We start from the raw sequence: 19,578 nt of genomic DNA, 5'->3' as shown, positions 1-19,578 counted from the left end.
TTAACCCCTTCCCTGCCAGTGTCATTTTGCAGTAACAGTGCATATGTATAGCACTGATTACTGCAGTAATGTCACTGGTAACCCCACAAGTGTCAAAAATGTCAGTCAAGGGTCTGATCTGTCCGCCGCAATGTCGCAGTACCGCAAAAAAAAATAAAAAAAAAAATCGCAGATCGCCGCCATTACGCGTTAAAAAAACAAACACCAAAAATGACAGAAATATTTCCCTTACTTCGTAAACGCAATAACTTTTGCGCAAAGCAATCAAAATACGCTTTTTGCGATTTTTTTTACCAAACATATGTGGCAGAAAACAAATTGGCCAAAAATGTTAAAAAATTTTGATTTTTACATTTTTTTTGGGGGGGGAATTTCATATAAAAAAATGTGAAAAATACTGTTATTTTTGCAAAATTTACGCTATTTTTTTGTTTATAGCGCAAAAAGTAAAAATCGCACAGGTGATCAAATACCACCAAAAGAAAGCTCTGTTTGTGGGAAAAAAAGGACGTCAAATTCGTTTAGGTACAGCATCGCACGACCGCGCAATTGTCCGTTAAAATCACGCAGAAAAAAAAAAAAAAAAAAAAAAAAAAAAAAAATCGCAAAAAAACCCCTGGTCGGAATGGGGACAAAATCTTCCGGGGCTTAAGTGGTTAAAGAGGAGCTCCAGGCACCTATCAAAAAATAAAAAAGACAGCAGCTACAAAAAGTGTAGCCACTGACTTAAAAACTTGCCACTCAACTATCCCACGGTCCAGCGGTGAGCTCATCTCAGCAGTCTTCATCCTCCGTCCTTCCTCGGTGGCACTGGCATCTTCACTATGGGCACCCAGATTCACAGCCGGGTGCCCCACTGTGCATGCATGAGTCGCGCTGCGCACCCTGACTGGTTGATGCAGTTATCTGAGACCTGTCAGTGTCCCAGAAGACTGCAGGGGGGAGGGAGGAAGGGAGGAAAACTTCTGTTACCGAGTGCCGCCGCGCTCAGAGCGGAAGTGAGAGCAGATACCTGTCAAAATTGGGTACCTGTCTTCCCCCCCCCCCTCCCCCACTAGTCCGTGGCATATGTGCATAATTCACAAAATCGGCTAAACAAAATTCCAAATCCTTTAGATCAAGAAGAAACATAATTTCCATTTTGTGTTTAGCTATTAGCTTGGAGTTTTGCTGTATACAACACTGGTTGTTTAGTGCTAAATATCCAAATTTTATGGGTTATTCATAAAAACTTTTGTAAAGTTCTAATCACTTTTGATGTTTAACCACTTAAGCCCTGGAGGATTTGGCTGCTCAAAGACCAGGCCCTATTTTGCGACTCGGCACTGCATGACTTTAACGGACAATTACGCGGTCGTGTGACGCTGTACCCAAATGAAATGGAAGTACTTTTTTCCCCACAGAGCGTTCTTTTGGTGGTATTTGATCACCTGTGCGATTTTTACTTTTTGCGCTATAAACAAAAAAAGAGGGACAATTTTGAAAAAATAATATTTTTACCATTTTTATATATGAAATTCTCAAAAAAATGTAAAAATTTTAAGTTTTAGGCCAATTTGTTTTCTGCTACATATTTAAAAAAAAAAAAAAAAAAAAAAAAAAAAATCGCAATAAGCATATTTTGATCGGTTTGCGCAAAAGTTATTGCGTTTACCAACTTCGGGAAAGATTTGTTATTTTTATTGTTTTTTTTTTAAACTAGTAATAGCGGCGATCTGCGATTTTTTTGTGGGACTGCGACATTGTGGCGGACAGATCGGACCCTTGACTGACATTTTTGGGGGTACCAGGGACATTACTACAGTAATCAGTGCTATACATATGCACTGCTACTTTAAAGGACACTGGCAGGGAAGAGGTTATCTTTATTGGTGATCAAGGGGGTAAGTGTGTCCCAAGGGGCGTGGCTTGTTAGATCATAACAGAGACATACGATCCTACATGGCAGGATCGCATAGCCTCTGTCATGATCTAAGGGAGAATGACAGATGGCTGTGTTTACATCAGCCGTCTGCCTTTCTCCCTCTCCCCGGGAGATTGCAAGTGGCCGGCGGCCATCGGAGCCGCCGATCACATGCGCAGGGATGTCCATGAATGAGCGGGGGTGGGAGCTCACCCCCTAGAGGCTCGTGGGCGAGTGACGAACCGGTACGTCACTTTGCCCAGGAGCAGCTGACCGCCGCAGTATATAGTCGTGCGGTGGTCGGCAAGTGGTTAACCCACAAAGCAGAAGCCGCATGTGCATTTAAAAAAAAAAAAACTTTTCAAATACTTGTCAAGAGATTGTGTTATTCTGACTGCATGTTTTTGTGTCTTTACCCATAATAATGGCAGTAAAAGGCTGACATGAACAACAAGGCGCTGATCTGATGCTTCTGAATCAAATATAAAGCTGACCTGCCTTCTCCTAAATGTCACTATTGGCCTATCACTATGGTGGGCAGTCTCACTGGCCAACAAGGAGGTAGCAGGGGAGACTTTTTTTTCAGAAGTGGTAGGGGCATTTGTGATGATCTTCGATGATATGTACTGCCACCCTAATATTACCTATACCTTTTCAATTTCTCTTGAAGTGCTGCACAATGTAATGGGGCAGTCATTAATGCAGTACAATACGTAAAATGTTCCAAAGATAGATGCATACAATTTAAAAACAGTGAAACATTGTAGCAACAACTAGAAAGCATTTGAAAAGGGGGGGGGGGGGGGACATATAAAGGAAAATATTTGTTTGCCTCTACAAATATGAAAGCAGTGATGGCTTAGTCACAAAAGAAAATATTTTTGCTGATCTACCGACATTGTGTTTTGTGGCTCCCTCGCCTGAGAACAATCGTGCGACTATTCTTGCGCTCGTGCCAAAACCTTAAGAGCCGGTTCACATTTGTGTGGCTGCGGCGTTCGCATGTAATGTCGGAGCGCACTGCTCCTTCATTACATGCGATCGGCTGTGCGGTGCGAGTTTAGCCATACACTTTGTATGGCTAAATTCGCACCGCACCCGCAGCAAACACGCACAGGACCCTTTTTGGCAGCCGCATCAGGATCGGATCGCACAGCGGTTCACACTTGTGCGATCCGATCCTGTGCGAACTGCAAGATCGCACTGCGATATGCGATCAAACTGGGGGTGTCGTTAAGATTACATTGACACCCCCAGCGTATCGCATATGGCAGTGTGAACTGCCGGGGGTGAGTTTGCGATGCGGGAACAGGCTGCGGATTCGCAGCCTTCCCGCATCGCATAAGTGTGAACCGAGGCTTAACCCGGAAGGTAGACATATTAAAGGATGATCATAATAAAAGAAATGTCTGAAAGAAATGTCTGATCCACGAAAACAAGTTTTATGCATAAAGTGCATAAGTTCCACGAACGTTCATGTCTAAACTCAAACAAGGGCACACTGCTAGTTTTTACAAATGTAGATTATACAATAATCAACCAAAATTGTGCAATAATCAACAAACTTTATTGCAAATAAAGCACAGCATGTACATCTTCCACATACAATGGTAGATCTTCCTAGAAGTAGATTTCCTAGCTTTTCAGCGTTGGAATCACTGACTTAAATAAACCTGGACTCTTCACTGTCATGGCCGCCACTATTTTCAATGGCAAACCACCGCAAAATGGCCTGCCGGACTACACAAACATGGCCGCCGCGCATAGGAATGCATAGGCTACAGCAAAATGGCGGCACCATGAGGCTCCAAGGGATTCAGGAGGGATCCCTAGGCCTCAAGGACAGACCCAGGCAGGACAGGGGGCCCTTGCAAGAGGCCCCCACCACGTACAACCCCCCCCCCCCCACACAGCTGATCGTCCGGTCGCTGGCGGTGCTCCCATCCCCCCCATCCCCAGCACAGGGTCTTACCCCCACCCAAGGAGGTGGACCAGACCACCCACACAGCCCCAGGGGTTGGATGGAGGACAGATGAAAATAGGGGTGCCTGACGGGAAGGAGGGGAACCCAGGTCGGCTCGTCCCAAGGACAGGCCCACATCCACTCCAAACCCTCCAGGGGAGATGGGGGACAGTTACTCTCCATATCAGGAACAAGGCAGGTACTGCTCCAGACAGAACCCCTCGCCATCGAAATAGGGGGCTGTCGGTCAGGAGGAACGCTGCAAATCACGCCGAGATCCAGGAGTAAGGACCAGAGATCCCAGCAAGGAACTAGGTTCTTACTCTTGACTAGGCAGAAAAAAACCTATAGCAGGGACAGGGAGTATACCCCCTTGGACTGCCCATTTGAGGGTGCATTGTTTTTTTCAGGTGGGGTCCAGTTGTTTTGGTTTAACACTGCTTTGGGATGTTCCAATGGTTATGAAGATCAGGAGCTGTGTCCATCAATGAATGAAAGAGAAAACTGGATTTTTGACTTACCGTAAAATCCTTTTCTCTAGAGTTTAAAAAGAGGCTAAAAAGGTTGACGTTTGGTGTCCTCCACTGGACACACAGCAGGTGAAACCCCTCCAGATGCAGGGACCATTCCCCCTGATCCAACACCTGATGACTCAGGTAATCCGCCTGCCAGTTCTCCACTCCTGGGATATGCACAGAGGAAAGGGCTGGAACAAAATTTTCTGCCCATTTCAGGATCTTGGCCACCTCCCGGGCCGCCAAGACACTCTTGTGCCCCCTTGATGATTGACGTAAGCCACGGCCGTGGCATTGTCCGATTGAATCCAAACTGGACAACCCTGCAGACGATTTGTCCAGTGACTCAGGTAAAGCTTTAATCGCTCCGAGTTCCAGAATATTGATCGGTAGTCTGGATTGCAAGGTCCAGGACCCCTGGACACACAGCTTCCCAAGCACTCCTCCCCAGCTGGACAGGATGGCTTCTGTGGTTACCATGGTCCAATACAATGGGAGGAAGGACTTACCCTGGTATAGGGCCAGTGAGTAAAACCACCACTGAAGAGCACTCTTTGTGCTGTGACTAAACTTGAAAATCGTAGTGTCCAAGGATTTTGGATCTTTGTTCCACTTGACAAGAATTTCCCTTTGTAAGGGTCTCATGTGGAACTGAGCAAACAGAACCGCCTGGCTGAAATGTTAGAAGATGCACATACATACAGTAAACCGAGTAATAACCCATTAATGAACTATAAAAAGGAATGTGAACAACTACTTCATTTGGGCCTGAAAAAAGATATTAAATAAAAAAGAGGCGAAATATCTACTACCGGAAGCTTGCCGTACTCCAATAATATATACATTACCGAAACTACATAAAAATAAGGAAAATCCGCCACCAAGACCAATCGTTAACGGGATTGATTCTTTGACAGCAAGGTTGGGTCAATATATCTACGCATATCTACAACCCATAATACCAGCAACAACAACATTTGTAAAAGACACAAATTGAATTTTTGTAAAATCTTACTGTAAAATTCCTTTCTCTGAGTCCTCCGACAGTCGCCGCCCACTCATACAGTCTTCACCAATGGGTATCGACTTCCTCTCCACAGGAGTAGCTAGGCATAAGACTTGTTAAAAACAAAAGCATTAACAGACACACCCATGGGGGCTGTCCCACTGGTCAATACCCCCCTGCAGTAAGCCATCCCAACTTAGTTTGGTAGCATAGCAGTAAATGTACAAGAACCCCAAAAGAGGTACGGGGCGGCGACTGTCGGAGGACTCCGAGAAAGGAATTTTACGGTAAGATTTTACAAAAATTCTGTTTTATCTTACGTCCGACAGTCACCACCCACTCATACAGTCTTCACCAATGGGATGTCCAAAAGCAGTGTAGACATGAGGGGTGGGAGACGTAACCGTAGAAAGGCAACGCAGTACCCACATCAGAGAAAGGAACCTTACCGAACAGTAAGAGAACCTACTGGGCAACAGAAAAGGCTCAACAGGAGCAACAACCCAGGAAGCAAATAACCCCGGGGATAAACTACCCCAACAGCCAAGGACCCACAAAAAAAACCAAGGTCCCCTAAGGCACCGCCACACATAGAACTTTGCGGCCAAAGGAGGCATCAGCTGACGCCAGAACATCAATTTTGTAGAATTTTGAGAAGGTGTGCACTGACGACCAAGTCGCAGCCTTGCACACCTGGGCCACTGAAGCCTGATGCTGGAAGGCCCAGGACGCACTCGCAGACCTGGTAGAGTGCGCCTTCACCGGGAAAGGCTGAACCCTTTCCTTCAAAGCATAGGCCTGCACAATTGTTAGTCCGATCCATTTGGCAATGGTCGCCGCAGACGCAGCCATACCCATCCGAGGTCCCTCAGGAAGGACAACGAGGGAATCAGATTTTCGAAAGGATTCAGTGTCGCCCTGACAACATCCAAGGAATGCAAGGCAACCTCCTTAGGATGCTTGGGCTTCATACAGAGCGAAGGCAGAACAATGTCCTCATTAAGGTGAAAGTCAGAAACCACCTTTGGAAGAAAGACCGGATTAGGTCGCAAGACCACTTTATCCTTGTGAACCACCAGGTAAGGAGAGCGGCAAGACAACGCCGCCAGTTCCGACACTCTGCGAGCCGAAGTGATCGCTACTAGAAAGGCAACCTTCTTAGACAGCAGAGGCAACGATATCTCCCCAATGCTCTCAAAGGGAGGACGCTGTAGGACGGACAGAACCAAGTTCAAGTCCCATGAATGAAGGTACGAATCAAAGAATGAGACGCCACAGGGTGCTGGAAAAGAACAGCCAGGGCAGATACCTGGCCCTTAATGGTGGCCAACACCAGATTGGAGGAAAGCCAACACCCTCGCCACCGAGTATGAATGAGGAGAAAAGCCCCGGGACTCACACCAGGCAAAATAAGCTTTCCATGTACGGTAATAAATCTTACCAGACGAGGCTTTCCTAGCCTTGATCAAAGTAGGAATGACCTCAGAGGAGAGACCCCTTTCTCTCAGGACCTGGCTTTCAACAGCCATGCCGTTAAAGCCAGCGACGGTAAAGCAGGATGGAAGATCGGTCCCTGAGACAGAAGATCTTCCCGTACGGGGGAGCCGCCAGGGGGGCTTGACAGCTAGGTGAACGATGTCCGCGTACCAGGACCGGCGTGGCCAGTCCGGCGCCACCACAATCACCAACGTCGGTTCTGATGCCAATCTGCGAAGGAACCTGGATAACAACTGAATCGGAGGAAAGGCATACATCAGACGATACTGATGCCAAGGCGCCACCAGCGCATCCGAGGCGTCCGCCAGAGGATTGCGCGTTCTTGCCACAAACCTTTCCACCTTGTTGTTCAGCCGAGATGCGAACAGATCCACATCCGGGGATCCCCACTTCGCACACAGCATTTGAAAGACCTCCGGGTGCAGGGACCATTCCCCCTGGTCCAGGGTCTGGCAGGTCAGATAATTGGCCTGCCAATTCTCCACACCCGGAATGTGAACTGCTGAAATCGCCGGGACATGAGTCTCGGCCCAAGACAGAATGCTCGTCACTTCCCGGGCCGCCCGGGCACTCCTGGTGCCCCCTTGGTGGTTGATGTAAGCCACCGCGGTGGCATTGTCAGTCTGTACCCGTACAGGACGGCCCTGAAGACGATCTGACCACTGGAAGAGACACAGTTTGATCGCTCTCAATTCCAATATATTGATCGGAAGGGAGGATTCCTCCTCCGACCAAGTGCCCTGGGCAGACAGGTTGCCCAGTACGCCACCCCAGCCTGACAGGCTGGCATCTGTAGTAATTACCGTCCACAGTAATGGTCGGAAGGATTTCCCTTCCGACACAGCCGGAGACTGAAGCCACCACAGAAGATCCATTCTGGTCTGGCGACTCAACGACACACTCAGATTCAAGGCAGTGTGTCCCACCTGGCCAGGATCTCCGCTTGGAGAGATCGCGCATTAAACTGAGCAAATGGAATCGCCTCGAAGGCTGACACCATCAACCCCAGTGACCGCATGCAGGTCCGGAGTGACGAGACTCCATTGTCCCTGAGGGACCTGACCTTGGACTGTAGGGTCCGGAGCTTGTCCTCCAGCAGAAACACCTTTGCTTGAGCAGAGTCCAGAACCATTCCCAAATAGGGAAGACGAACCGAAGGAGACAAAGTCGACTTCTGAACGTTGATGGTCCAACCGAACTCTCGGAGCGTCTGTACCGTTGTTGACAGATCGCGCAACAGACTCTGGCTGGCACTCGATCTTAACAGGAGATCGTCCAGATATCCCAAGACCGCAATGCCCTGTTCCCCCAACAGGCCCAGAACAGGCGCCAGCACTTTGGTAAAAACCCTTGGAGCCGAAGCGAGACCAAAAGGAAACGCTATGAACTGATAGTGTTCCTCCGCGATGGCGAATCGTGGGTACCTCCGATGACCCTCGAAAATGGGGATGTGCAGGTACGCATCCTTCAGGTCGATAGAGGCCAGGAATTCCCCTGGACTCAGGGAGGCCACCACTGAACTGAGACATTCCATGCGGAACTTTCGAACACACACAAAGCGGTTCAGAGCTTTTAAGTCCAGAATCGGATGCACCTTGCCCTCCTTTCTGGGCACAGTGAACAGATTCGAGTAGAACCCCCGAAATCTGTCCTGATGAGGCATCGGGACAACCACCCCCTGGGCAAGGAGGTCCTACACCGCCCGGGCAAGGAGGTCCTACACCGCCCGATGAAGGTCTCGTAACCGCCCTGGAGTCAAATGAAGATTTGAGGAAAAGAATCTGTCCGCCGGCCACGAAAGGAATTCAATCTTGTATCCTGTATCGAATGATTTCCTGAACCCACCTGTCCGGAATTCGGAGCAGCCAAGGTTGGAGGAAACCACGCAAACGTCCCCCCACCCCTGAAACGGGTGAGGGCACCCCTTCAGGAAGAGGCGGACTGAGCCGCCGCACCGGCGTGGCTTGATTTGGGTTTGCCCGTCCAGGGTTTTCTCTGGCCACCTTGGCCCTTGAAAGGTTTGCCCTTGTTCTGTGCCTTGAAAGCACGAAAGGACCCCTAATTAGGTTTAAAAGCGGGACCCCGCTTACCGCGAAAAGACTTGTTCTTCGGATTCTGGGGCAACAAAGTGCTCTTGCCCCCAGTGACTCCTTTAACCAAAGTATCCAGGGCCTCACCAAAAAGGCGAGACCCAGCATAAGGAAAATCAGCCACCGTTTTCCGTTATGTCTGGTCAGCCGACCAGCTCTTCAACCAGATCAGTCGACGGTTAAGCGACACTAGACAGGCGTGCAGCCAAAGGGGCCTCATTCAAGGCTGCATCCCACAAATACAGTGGGTACGGAAAGTATTCAGACCCCCTTAAATTTTTCACTCTTTGTTATATTGCAGCCATTTGCTAAAATCATTCAAGTTCATTCTTCTTCCTCATGAATGTACACATAGCACCCCATACTGACAGAAAAGCACAGAATTGTTGACATTGTTGCAGATTTATTAAAAAAGAAAAACTGAAATATCACATGGTCCTAAGTATTCAGACCCTTTGCTGTGACGCTCATATTTAACTCAGGTGCTTTCCATTTCTTCTGATCATCCTTGAGATGGTTCTACACCTTCGAGTCCAGCTGTGTTTGATTATACTGATTGGACTTGATTAGGAAAGCCACACACCTGTCTATATAAGACCTTCCAGATCACAATGCATGTCAGAGCAAATGAGAATCATGAGGTCAAAAGGAACTGCCTGAAGAGCTCAGAGACAGAATTGTGGCAAGGCACAGATCTGGCCAAGGTTACAAAAAGATTTCTGCTGCACTTAAGGTTCCTAAGAGCACAGTGGCCTCCATAATCCTCAAATGGAAGACGTTTGGGACGACCAGAACCCTTCCTAGAGCTGGCCGTCCGGCCAAACTGAGCTATCGGGGGAGAAGAGCCTTGGAAAGAGAGGTAAAGAAAAACCCAAAGATCACTGTGGCTGAGCTCCAGAGATGCAGTCAGGAGATGGGAGAAAGTTGTAGAAAGTCAACCATCACTGCAGCCCTCCACCAGTCGGGGCTTTATGGCAGAGTGGCCCGACGGAAGCCTCTCCTCAGTGTAAGACACATGAAAGCCCGCATGGAGTTTGCTAAAAAACACCTGAAGGACTCCAAGATGGTGAGAAATAAGATTCTCTGGTCTGATGAGACCAAAATAGAACTTTTTGGCCTTAATTCTAAGCGGTATGTGTGGAGAAAACCAGGCACTGCTCATCACCTGTCCAATACAGTCCCAACAGTGAAGCATGGTGGTGGCAGCATCATGCTGTGGGGGTGTTTTTCAGCTTCAGGGACAGGACGACTGGTTGCAATCGAGGGAAAGATGAATGCGGCCAAGTACAGGGATATCCTGGACAAAAACCTTCTCCAGAGTGCTCTGGACCTCAGACTGGGCCGAAGGTTTACCATCCAACAAGACAATGACCCTAAGCACACAGCTAAAATAATGGAGTGACTTCACGACGACTCCGTGACTGTTCTTGAATGGCCCAGCCAGAGCCCTGACTTAAACCCAATTGAGCATCTCTGGAGAGACCTAAAAATGGCTGTCCACCAACGTTTACCATCCAACCTGACAGAACTGGAGAGGATCTGCAAGGAGGAATGGCAGAGGATCCCCAAATCCAGGTGTGAAAGACTTGTTGCATCTTTCCCAAAAAGACTCCTGGCTGTATTAGATCAAAAGGGGGCTTCTACTAAATACTGAGCAAAGGGTCTGAATACTTAGGACCATGCGATATTTCAGTTTTTCTTTTTTAATAAATCTGCAACAATGTCAACAATTCTGTGTTTTTCTGGCAGTATGGGGTGCTATGTGTACATTCATGAGGAAGAAGAATGAACTTAAATGATTTTAGCAAATGGCTGCAATATAACAAAAGAGTGAAAAATTTAAGGGGGTCTGAATACTTTCCGTACCCACTGTACATGACCCCTTGAGGAATTTGGTCCACCATCTCCAGCGTAGCAGGGGGGCAGAATCAGGCACAAAAGTGCGTCTAAGCACCTTAGCCCAATCTGCCATCGCCTGAGCCACCATGACAGAGGCGAAAATAGGTTTCAGCATGGAACCTGCCACCATGTAAGCATGGCGGGCAAGGAGACTCCAACCTCTTGTCCGTAGGATCTCGGAACACCGGGGTATCTTCAGTGGGAACCAGGGTAGCCTTGTTTAATATGGCCACAGTGTGATCCACCTGGGGAGCCACACACCAGTGCGAATCCGTAGAAGACGCAAAGGGGTAAAGCAGTTGAAACAGTTTTGGCACCGTGAAGGGACGTTTCAAGCTGTGCCATTGTTCATTCACCGTGTGATGAAACTCAGCGGGGCAGGGAAAAATCTGCGCCGTCTTGCGGGTCCTATGTGTACCAAAAGAGGACACAATTCCCGGAGGATTGGGCTCATCCTCCAAATGTAGTGTTTTCTTCACAGAAAGAATTAATGCATCCATAGCTGCGCATTCTTCAGGTGACCCAGGGGGAGAATCATCTACCCCCTCCACCTCCGCCTCCCCCGCAGACCCTAGCGGGTCTTGAGAAGAGCGAGACCCCGAAAGGGGCACGCCACCTACAGCAACCCCATCACCTTCTGAATCAGAAGAGGAAGAGATCCTAGGCCTTTTCCTAGCAGCCCGTTCAGTCATCAGCACCTCCTTGTTGGACACTAAAGTTGCCAATACAGCAGCCAAATTAGTCAGGGCGGGGGATTCAGAAGAACTGGGGTCCCCCACCAAGGCTGGAGGGAATTTGCGGTCCTGAGATTCCATTGCAGAAAATTATTTTTCCCAAGGTACTGGCCCTTTAAGAGCGTCGCGTACCCCGCAGCACACCGCTAAATAGACTGTGTACGCAGGGATAAAACAGAGGAATATGGAAAGGACAGACTGCAGAGCCCCACAGAGTGTTACCACACAGATCGCTGCTCCAGAGGAAAAGGAAGTGAGGTCGCCAGAGACTGAACTATATGCTGCAGGCTAAGGGAAAATGGCTGCCCATAGGAAGTAATGGGAGGCTTCGGCAAGATGGCCGCCGACATGTGCACAGAACGATCTGTTGCCACACACACACACACACAAGATGGCGCCAGAGGGCGCCAAAACCACTACATAGAAAGCTGTGTAAAAAGCTTATAATGAAGCCAGACATGCTGCCCACACCTAAAATGGCAGACCGGCGGTTTTCAACCCGCAGCGGCCGCCGCACACAGTGTCTGCACCTCCAAAACACCCAAGTGACACAGGAGAGGGGCCCCCCAAGCACACAAAGCACCAGCAGTGAAAATAAAAAAAGACCCCCGCAGGGACCGCATCAGGGAGCCCCAAACGCACAGACATGAGGGGATACCACAGTACACAGGACTGCCAGCCCCAGACAGAGGCCCCACACAGAGTACTTACCTGTACCGGATGGCGTGGGGTGCATCTCATCAATGGAAAACCGCTGCCCTCAGATGGCAGGGGATGCCGTCAGCCAAAACGCAGGACACTACAGAATACGGATAAAGCGCAGATGTGTCCAGTGAGGTAGCCACCCAACAGGCTGCATCCCTGCGAACAGGGATGGGTCGTTTGTAATGCCAGGGCGAACACATGGCTGAACGCTCGATGGCGGCCTGGGGATCCATCTCACCCTCTGCCCTGGAAAACCAGGGCGACCAGTCCGATTCCCAGCTCCGCAAAATCCATCTTCTTCCAAAGATCCAACTAAACTAAAGCTGACAAAATAAACAGCTAGTAAATCAAAGAAAAAATGACATTTTTGCAAATAAAAATCAAAAAAGATTAGAAGGCTGAGACTGTAGCCCCAGCACAGGGAATCCTATCTACTCCTAAAGCTAGGCAGGAGACAAACTGAGTTGGGATGGCTTACTGCAGGGGGGTATTGACCAGTGGGACAGCCCCCATGGGTGTGTCTATGTTAATGCTTTTGTTTTTAACAAGTCTTATGCCTAGCTACTCCTGTGGAGAGGAAGTCAATACCCATTGGTGAAGACTGTATGAGTGGGCGGCGACTGTCGGAGGACGTAAGAGAAACATATTTTATAGATAATAGAGGAACTACCGGAATATGAAGAAGATCTATATATGGCGACAATAGATGTAGCAGCGCTCTACACGATTATAAATCACCAGGAGGCTTGCGAAGCAGTAAAATGGGCTCTGAGGAAATACACAAAACTTATCTGCAAACAAAGAAAATTCTTATTAAAATGTCTAGAATTTTGCCTCAAAAAGAATTACGGTACTTCTGGTACAACAGAACCTATTACCATCAAAAAGTAGGGGTGGCCATGGGCTCCAAATTTGCACCAAGTGTAGCAAATATTTGTATGTCCCAATGGGAAGAAGAGAATATATACAATGAGATTCCAGAAGAATTAATATATAAAAAGGTTTATAGATGATGGATTTCTATTATGGAAAGGGACTAGAGAAAAACTAGAAAACTTCCTAAATAAATTCAACGAAAATGAAAAGAACATCAAACTCACATGGGACATAAGTGACAGACAAGTCACATACTTAGATCTTACAATCATACAAGAAAAGGGAAAAATAATCACCAAAACCCGTTTTAAGGATGTGGATAAAAAAAAAAAAGCTACCTGCCAACAAATAGTTGCCACCACATGAATTGGATATATAATATCCAAAAAGGACAACTTTTAAGGTTAAAAAGAAATTGTACCAGAAGGGAAGATTTTGAAGAACAAGCGAACATCATTGGACAAAGATTTATTGAGAAAGGCTACGACACAACTTTCATCGCAGATAAAATAAAAGTGAATGAGATACAGAGAGAGACGTTAATAAAGGATAAAAAGAATGAGGACAAAAAATATATGGATAAGCTTCCGATTATTCTAGATTACAACATGCAACATAAAGTAGAAAAAATAATTTGGAAACATTTTAAAAATGGACAAGCATTTAAAAGATAAACTGCCAGAGAAACCCATAATAAGGAACATGATTGTAAAAACGGTAGTAGATCCACCTAAAAATAATTCTACATTCTTCACAGGAAAAGGTTTTTTCCATGCAAAAAATGCAATGCATGTTTGAAAACAAAATACCCAAAAGAGAAGATTTTTGAATTCAAGTCAACTAGAAATGGATCCACACATAAGATTAAAGATTTCATCAGCTGTAATACTGTAGTTTATGGCCTAGAATGGAATTGCGGATTACAGTATATTGGAAGAACAAAAAGACTCTTAAGAATTAGAATAAAAAAACAAAAAATATAGAAAAAGGCAATTATAAACATAGCGTCTCCAGACACTTCGACCAATGCCACCAGACAGACCCCTCCCAGTTAAAGTTTTGGGCTATTAAACCATATAAAAGACACTGGAGAGGTAGCCATAAAATCCGAACTCTAAGCCAACCGGAATCATATTGGATCCACAAAATGGACTCCCACACACCATACGGGCTAAACATTGAATTTGACCTCAACTGTTTTATATAAGCAATTTTTAATTATGCCACACAAATAAAAATATTTTTATATAATATACATTTAATATTTTATTAATTTATATATACCTTGTCTTAGATCTCTTAGCCCCTACAGACATTTCCTCATTATCACCCACATTAACAAATTGATAGGTTATATATTTATTGATTTTTAATTTTTTTAAATATTTTATTGTTCAATATATATTGTAGCTTAATCTCCCTATATATAATTACCACCATTATCTGATAAACACATATCCCTCTCTTGAATAAAACTAATAAGAATACTTTTAATTTCAGGTCTCTACAATATGTTACAGTCCCCTATAGACCCACAAATTACATTTTTATTTCTATATGAAACTGAAAATATAATAATCAACACAATCTATCACTGGATGCATAATTTGAAAAAAAAAAAAAAAAAAAAAAATATATATATATATATATATATATATATATATATATATATATATATATATATATATATATACATATATACACACACACACACTCATACACACATACACACACGCATACATACATACATACATATATATATATATGATAAAAGAAATAGGTGCGCGAACCTTAAAGTGAGATAAATAGTGAAAGCAGCACTGCAAAAAACTTAAATATGAAAAGGTTGTAACATATGGAACATAAATTACAAAAGTGCGCTAATGACAAATGAGAACGAAAATGTTCATAAATGGTGTCTGCTGAACCAGCAGCTAACACAAAAGTCTTTATATCTAAAGAATATGGTGAAAAAAGTCTTTATATCCAAAGAATATAATGAAGGTTGGGGAGTGGTGGGAGGTGGGTGTGACCTCTTCCCAAACGATAATCCAAGGTGAGTGACTTCAAAACCTTAAATGCACGTGATAACACCCAGTGATAGGAGGGGACTCTTACCACAATATGAAGAGATGCGAGCATATACTGTGTTTATCCAGGAGTCCAAAATGGTCAGCTAAATGATACGATTCTCAGATGGAATGGATCGACCAACCGCTTCCAGATTAAGGGGATCTATAGGCTTCCAAACAGGGGGATATCGCCACAAAGATCATGCCCAAAGAAGAAGAGGGGACTATAGTGCATTACCTCCAGTTTATTGAAAAAAATATAGAGTAACACTTACAGAATCCAGATGAGTAAGCAGCATATACAGGTGTAGTCACAGACGTCTGCAGTACGATCTGAGACTGATAGCAGCACGGCTACTGGGGGGAGCTAGCCGTGCTGCTATCAGTCTCGGATCGTACTGCAGACGTCCTTGACTACACCTGTATATGCTGCTTACTCATCTGGATTCTGTAAGTGTTACTCTATATATTTTTTTCAATAAACTGGAGGTAATGCACTATAATCCCCTCTTCTTTGGGCATGATCTTTGTGGCGATATCCCCCTGTTTGGAAGCCTATAGATCCCCTTAATCTGGAAGCGGTTGGTCGATCCATTCCATCTGAGAATCGTATCATTTAGCTGACCATTTTGGACTCCTGGATAAACACAGTATATGCTCGCATCTCTTCATATTGTGGTAAGAGTCCCCTCCTATCACTGGGTGTTATCACGTGCATTTAAGGTTTTGAAGTCACTCACCTTGGATTATCGTTTGGGAAGAGGTCACACCCACCTCCCACCACTCCCCAACCTTCATTATATTCTTGGGATATAAAGACTTTTTTCACCATATTCTTTAGATATAAAGACTTTTGTGTTAGCTGCTGGTTCAGCAGACACCATTTATGAACATTTTCGTTCTCCTCATTTGTCATTAGCGCACTTTTGTAATTTATGTTCCATATGTTACAACCTTTTCATATATATATATATATATATATATATATACATATATACACACATACATACATACATATATATATATATACACACACACACACATATATACATATATACACATATACACATAGACATATACTAAGTATATAAATGCACATCAACTTCATTCACATTTTATATTTTATTTGATTATATACTTATTTAATATATTGTTTATAATCGGGTTACATTGTATACATAGGTTTTTATTGTTGTAGATAATATTTATGAACTGTGATTATAAGTTTTATATTTATTACACCCGTGCCATACCTCACTTCCGGTTTTTAAATATATAAATACGTTTAATTAAATTTTTAGATTGATGATAAATACATTTGCTATATAGATTATGAATTAATATATTAAAAATACACCCAATATATATATATATATATATATATATATATATATATATATATATATATATATATATATATATATATATATGAAATTATTTTAATTGTTCCCATAATCAGATTAATAAAAATCAGATTAATAGAAATGGCGGATCCGGGATATCCGGTTATACAGAGAGGTTCCGCAAACAATTATATTAAGAGATTTAGAAATAGCGGATCCGGGCTATCTGGTTACAAGAAGAGGTTCCGCAATAAAATTACCATGTAAAATGGTGTCTTTTAACCACTTAAGCCCCGGAAGATTTTACCCCCATTCCGACCAGGGGGTTTTTTGCGATTTTTTACTGCGTGACTTTAACGGACAATTGCGCGGTCGTGCGACGCTGTACCTAAACTAATTTCACGTCCTTTTTTCCCACAAACAGAGCTTTCTTTTGGTGGTATTTGATCACCTGTGCGATTTTTTGATCATGCGCTATAAACAAAAAAAAGAGCGTAACTTTTGCAAAAATAACAATATTTTTTCACATTTTTTTATATGAAATTCCCCAAAAAAAAAATTTAAAAATCAAAATTTTTTAACATTTTTGGCCAATTTGTTTCATGCTACGTATGTTCGGTAAAAAAAAAAAAAAAAAAAAAAAAAAAAAAAAAAAAAAAAAAAAAAATCGCAAAAAGCGTATTTTGATTGGTTTGCGCAAAAGTTATCACGTTTACTAACAAAGGGAAAGATTTTTGTCATTTTTTTTAACGAGTAATGGTGGCGATCTGCGATTTCTTTTGCGGTACTGCGACATTGTGGTGAACAGATCGGACCCTTGACTGACATTTTTGGGGTTACCAGTGACATTACTGCAGTAATCAGTGCTATACATATGCACTGTTACTGTAAAAATGACACTGGCAGGGAAGGGGTTAACTGTATTGGAGAGGGAGGGGTTAAGTGTGTCCTAGGGGCGTGCTTCTAACTGTAGTGGGACAGGTCTACTATTGTAAAAACAGATCAACGGTTCTACATAGTAGAACCGTCTGATCTCCATTTTTACACAGGGGAGAATGACAGGCGGCTTGTTTACATAAGCCGCCCGCCTTTCTCCCGCTCTACCGACGATCGTAGTGTGACCGGCGGACATCGGGTCCGCCGGTCACACGCGTGGACTCCTCCGTGAACGAGCCGCGGCGGGCGCACGCTCGCCCGCTATTGGCTCACAAACCGGTCACAGGCTAGTGACGTATATATACGTCACTTTGCCTGGCCGGGGCTGACCGCCGCAGTATATCTACTTGCGACGGTCGGCAAGCGGTTAAACATTCAGCTTCAGTACTATAAAAACACGTCATGTCCTTATGCCAATCATCCCCTGAAGAAGTCACGTGATAGCGTGACGTAACGCGTAGGGCAGACCGGAGCACCGGAAGTTACGGGACACGGAGGAGAAATCCCGCGGCTTGCAAGCCAAACGTAGTAACCAAACGTAGTAACTAAACTAGTAACGTAACTAAACTTTAAGTTACTACTTTTTTTTTTAAATTAAAATATTTGGAAATACTGCACAATGTCGACCCTATTTTGAGATTCGAGGAGGGACCGGATCATTAGTCTGAAGCAGATCCTGGAAAGATTATACCAACATAACCCCCCATATTTTGAGCCAAGGAGAGGAGAGGATACAAGAGCAGATTCAACAAATAGAGTTGAAAGGTGTATTGCTAATAGCATTAAGGTGAGCGGATAGCACACCTAGAAGTGTTGAGCACTGAAGATCACTTTATCGCACCAGGTGTATAGGTGGAAGGAAGTACCTTTTTACTCACTGAAGAGGATTATGGTTATCTGGACACTTGAACACAATATATGGATCCTATGTTTAGTTAATTTTTTAATTAATTAATTTGTCCCAGTATTTTCTCAATGTAAATAAATCACTTTATAAATTGGCACAGAGCACCTTTATACTTCACGAACATCACCTGAATATAATTTTGTATTATTGTATAAACACCATAAGCACTTTTTTATTAGTATTGGTTTACATCACTTGTAAATGTTTAAATAAGATATTATCACCATAAGCACTTTTTTATTGAGTAAGTTACATGAATTATTATCAGAATATTACATTAATTTTATTCCATTGATCAATATATACGTCTATTTATTTTAGAAGATTTTACATGTGGAGATCTATATCTATATCTATCTATATCTATCTATATCTATCTATATCTATCTATATCTATCTATATCTATCTATATCTATCTATCTATATCTATCTATCTATCTATATCTATATATCTATCTATATCTATCTATCTATCTATATCTATCTATCTATCTATCTATCTATATCTATCTATCTATCTATATCTATCTATCTATCTATATCTATCTATCTATCTATATCTATCTATCTATCTATATCTATCTATCTATCTATCTATCTATCTATATCTATCTATCTCTATCTATCTATCTATATCTATCTATCTATATCTATATATCTATCTATCTATCTATCTATCTATATCTATCTATCTATCTATCTATATCTATCTATCTATCTATATCTATCTATCTATCTATATCTATCTATCTATATCTATCTATCTATATCTATCTATCTATATCTATCTATCTATATCTATCTATCTATATCTATCTATCTATATCTATCTATCTATATCTATCTATCTATATCTATCTATCTATATCTATCTATCTATATCTATCTATCTATATCTATCTATCTATATCTATCTATCTCTATCTATCTATATCTATCTATCTCTATCTATATCTATCTATATCTATCTATATCTATCTATATCTATCTATATCTATCTATATCTATCTATATCTATCTATATCTATCTATCTCTATCTATCTCTATCTATCTCTATCTATCTCTATCTATATCTATCTATATCTATCTATATCTATCTATATCTATCTATATCTATCTATATCTATCTA

At 43.4% G+C, this 19,578-nt stretch overlaps 1 protein-coding gene across 1 annotated transcript in view; it reads right to left on the bottom strand.

Annotated features, from left to right (window-relative positions):
- The window catches only part of SYCP2L (synaptonemal complex protein 2 like), a gene marked incomplete at its 5' end in the record, with an annotated part of 320,901 nt that overhangs the window by 71,944 nt on the left and 229,379 nt on the right, over positions 1–19,578 (bottom strand). The window lies entirely within an intron of this gene.

This window comes from Pelophylax lessonae (assembly GCF_965119305.1).
Source record: "Pelophylax lessonae genome assembly, chromosome: 5".
Taxonomy (NCBI): domain Eukaryota; kingdom Metazoa; phylum Chordata; class Amphibia; order Anura; family Ranidae; genus Pelophylax; species Pelophylax lessonae.
Note: the sequence above shows the minus strand (reverse complement) of the source record. Positions and strands in the feature narration are given on the sequence as shown.